This window comes from Cebus imitator, unplaced genomic scaffold (assembly GCF_001604975.1).
Source record: "Cebus imitator isolate Cc_AM_T3 unplaced genomic scaffold, Cebus_imitator-1.0 Scaffold49, whole genome shotgun sequence".
Lineage (NCBI taxonomy): Eukaryota > Metazoa > Chordata > Mammalia > Primates > Cebidae > Cebus > Cebus imitator.
In genome coordinates, this window is record NW_016107364.1 from 8,776,145 (window position 1) to 8,780,951 (window position 4,807).

The following is a 4,807-nucleotide window of genomic DNA, read 5'->3' on the forward strand; positions in this document are numbered from 1 at the left end:
AAAAAACAAAAAACAAACAAAAAAAAAACAACCCGATGATGTGTAATGTACATCTGTGCCAAATCAGGACTCCACATGGAACATCAAATTTTAGATAAAAATACAAACTAGACATAAGCCTTTGGCATGCTAACTTTTTTAGCTCATTCACTTACTTTCATTAATCGTATTTCAGCGACCAGTGTTTACATTTGCAATGTTATTAATAACTCTTTGGATAAAAGGAAAGAAAAATGTTAGACAGGTTGGGAAGTGATATATTTTCATGTTTGTTGACCAGACAAAGAAGTTGTACATATGCATAAGTGAGGGTCTTAAAGAATAAGCCCTTTGAATTGAATGTTTTTTGCACTTTATTCAAATATAGGAGCAGAAAAATTTTATCCTGACAATAATACCTCATGTGATTTGTGGAACTTGTGTTGCTGTTGTAACCTCTAGAACAACTTCTTGGGGTGTGAATTCACAAAACTGTGCAAAGAAGTGCCTTCTGCTTGCATTTGAACTTGCATGAATGGCTATTTTTTTGTTTTCTCCTTGTGATCTGTAAGCACATAAATGGAAGTATCAAGAAAAGTACTGTAACTAATGTTGCTATTTTCTAGAGGCATGCTGAAGATGTGCTGTTCCTTTTGTCCTTCCCAGATGCTACTGGTGTGTAGAAAGCTTGAGGCATGGCACGAAAGACATAACTCACTTTGCTAAATGTAAATGCTAACTGTTGCATTTTATAGTTAGATAGACTATACTTCCTGCATATTGTCATTCTAATCAGTTCCTCTTACTCAGAGTTTCAGCTGAGTCTACTTCTAAAACAAATTTCGATAGGGATAATAACATGCTCTGCAAAGATCTAAACCTGTGCAAACTTTTCTGAATCAAGAGTTCCAGAAGAACTTGTAAACAGAATTAAATTACCCAGAGAAGTATGGGAGTGTGTTGCATTATGCCAAGCATCTGTTCCTAGCTAGACTTTCCCCTAATATATCATGACCAATTCTGAAGCACCTTCTTTTCCATCACTAAATAAAGACAGCCTCCCAAGGACACACTTTTTCTCCCAGCATCAGATTGAGGGAGAAATACTGAGTGCGCCTTTGAAGTCAGGCTGCCTGAGACCCACATTTTCAGTTTACTTCAAAGAAAACTGATGCTTCCTATATAGATCTGGGTGTCTCAGTGCCCTAAGGCAGCTGCTGTTTTCCTAGGCTTTTTGCTTTCACATAAGGTGACAGGCTCTGGGTATTTAGTGGCTGAAATGCCTGCTGTTTCACATGCATAAGCAACAGTTTTGGTTTCCTGCTGATGAATATAGTGATGTGGTTGGAAACATTTTCTTGTCCTGTATCCTGGAGATAGGAAACAGATTCTCTCTGTGCTCTTCTGAGCAGGGATGTCCTCTGCAATATGGGAGACTGAGACCATTTTCTCAATACTTGAGGTAAATTACTTTTGCTTTTAACTAAATTGTATGGGTTTACACATTGGGAGTAAAACCCTTTCCTCCCCCAGCCCGATCTCTTGTGCTTCTATCTTTTTTATCCTAACTCACTTCTATCCAGATTTCCTCTGGATAATATTTACCACAGATAAATTCCTCCTTTGGCCCGGATATAACAAGTCAGAGTCGGGAGGAGAGATGATTGCGGATCTGCATGAGTCATGCAAGGCTCAGAACTTCTTGAGGCTCAGCTCAAAATCATATTGCATTTCCGCATTCTCCCAGATGCTATGAGGCAGTGCAGTGCTCATGCTGATCTGTTCACTAAGACCCAAGGTCTAAGCAGGAGAGGACAGCTTGTCCCCATAACCCTTTCCCTTTCATAGTCATGAATACCTGTAAATACCGAAGTGCTCATGCTGAAGCAGCATCACACTGAGGAAAACAACCTATTGTGCAGCTTCATCGTGTTCTCGCTTTAAAGGATTTATTAAATTCATTTACGTAAACCACATAGTCACCAACTGGGAAAATACATCAATGTGGCTACTTCCTCTGGACAATTACTGTCTAAAATTTGTAAATTTTAATCTATACTGTTGCACACAGTTTCCATGTCTTAAATTTGTAAGTGGGTTTCTATTAAAGGTAATCATATTCTTCTCGGCCATTAAAAATGTTGCCTGGAAGGGTATTTCTCAAGTAGATGTTAATGATTTGTTTATTGACTTACTTATTTTAAAAGCTGTATGTAGAAGAAAGAGTAGGTGGCTTAAAATTCAGTTACTTGTTGTCCTGGAAACAAAAAAAATCATGAAATGGTAATTATATTTGATTTTATTTAACCATATTTTGATATTTTCTCTTTTAGAAGTGGAAAAATTGAGGCTGTGGAACAATTTAAAATGCTTAAGACATCTTCGATGGGGCTGTATCTGCATCAGGCAAAGGTGTCTAAGGAGAGCGTGTCGTGTATTCTAATGCATGAGTCGGATGTTTTGTTCATTGACTCGTGAAAGTGCTGCGGATAATAGATAGTGGTTTCTTTTCTTGCATGGCAGGTTCACTCCCATTCACGTTTTTGACTTTAGCTGCCATCCTGGTGTTCTGAGGACAGCATGTCTATTTGACTGGGCAAGACCCTCATACACCCAGGCGGGCCCTGGCTGTCGCTTCTCTGTGGGGCCTGGTGCTGGTGCCCCTCACAGTGCTGACTCTTGAGCAGATGCCCCCATCCCTCCCCACCAGCCCCTGTTCCTGCGTCAGATGATTCTTGGGTTTTGTTCTAGGTGCAGAAATAGTGGGAGAAGCCATAATCCTGAGTGGTGAATAAGAAGGGAAGGTGGCCGGTGAGGGTTTTTACCTTTGTATTCATTGGTAATAACCTCAGCTGAATTTTCTCTCTGCATCTTTTCAATGTTGGCTCCATTTGCCATTTTCAGACAATCGTCTGAAGAGCTGAACTGAGAGCTCGAGATTTGGTTGGCACTGTTGGGTAGAAAGCCTCTCCCTTTCTGCTGATGAACCGATTTCCCAGGCCACATTGTGTAGCTCCAGACTCTCAGCAATTAGAAAAGGCATAGTAAAGAAAAGAACCCTTGCTGATGGAATAGACTGGAACTGAGCTCCACTGTTTAAATTCTTGACTCTTAGGAAGTAGTGATATGTGGTAACCCATGAACTAGGATGATGTTGGGGCCTGCTGTAGGTTTTCTATGGGACACCATATACCACAGTACTGTATTGCAAAATATTGGATATTGATTATGAAAACTGGACCTATTTATGTGTCATTATTCTAAAGACATTGTGATCTATGAAGGTCTTTTTTTTTCTTTTTTTCTTTTTTTTTGCTAGATTGGCCAAAACAAGTGCTCTTGTTTTGAGGCAATCTAGCTAACATGTCTCATATGGGTAAAAACACGGATGGTCCTTTGTCTGGTTCTAATGAAGAATGACCCGGGCCCGACATAGAACTTTCCCAGTATGGTGAGCATCAGAGTAGACAGACATTCAAAGGCCAAGTGAAGGGCAGATCCCCAGTCACCACCCAGGCCCTGCAGGCAAAGCTCTCAGGGTCCCATTTGCATCTGTGTGGGCTGCACTGTGGTTCCCCTAGGACTCCTGCAGTGGGACACCAAAGATGATGTGTAAGGCCCGCAGTCTATAATGGGCTTATGTCAGGTATCTAAAGGTTCGTTGCATTGTTCAAGGAGTCACAGAGCATCATTTCTGATTGGTTCTTAGAGCCTGCATCTTGTAGCACTGGGACTTCAGGAGGCCTCTGGGGACCATTGACTGTGCCGGGAGGGTGGAGAAATGAAGCTGGTGGCAGAAGCATGCTCCTAGCCCCTCCTCTCATGCTGAGCCAGGCGATTCTTCCTTCCAATGGCCTTGGGATGTCTGTGTAATCGTTTGTTGAGAAATCATTAGAGAACGACTAATCTAAAAAGTCTATCATCCTTTATTTGTGTTGGCTTTCTGATCATGCCTTCATTCACTCTTGTTATTACTCATATATATGTCTGTTTTTATTCTTCCCTGCATCTTTCTGAAAGTTGATCATATTTCTACGCTTGTGATCTTCCATTTCTGTCAATGAGTCTGAAACTGGCTGCACATTTGAATTAGCTGGGAAGTTGGACATACCTGTGATGCTCTGGCCTTACCTTAGATCAGAGATTCTCATATTTATCAAACATCAGAGCCACCTGCAGAGCTTGTTAAATAGAGATTGTTGGCCACATCTCCAGAATTTCTTGTTCAGTAGATTGGGGATGAGACCCAAGGATTTGCAGCTGGTCCAGAGACAGCTCGTGAGATCTATTACCTGGTTTAATTGGTTTGAAGGTGAAGGTAGGGTCCAGACTCTTTTTTTAAAAAAATTATTTTTATTGATACATGATACTTATACATATTAAAGGGTTCCTGTGATATTTTGATACATGCATACAATGTGTAATGATCAATTCAGGGTAATTAGGATATTCATCACCTCAAACTTTAAAAAAATATTTGTATCTTTATATATGTATATATTTTATTGCACTTTAAGTTCTGGGGTACATGTGCAGAACATGCAGGATTGTGGCATAGGTACCTACATGGCAATGTGGTTTGCTGCCTCCATCCCCCTGTCACCTATATCTGGCATTTCTTCCCATGTCCAGACTTTTAAAAATAAATAGCATCTGCATTTCCAGAGCAGATAAACCAATCAAATTGAGTAGATGATCTTTTAAAATATAAGCTTCTATGGTTCTGTGAAAAAAATTGTTTACACGAAATTTAAATGATTCAGAATTTTTATTGCTTACATTGATCAGTTCTATAAAATATCTATTTATTACATTACCCTAGCTACAG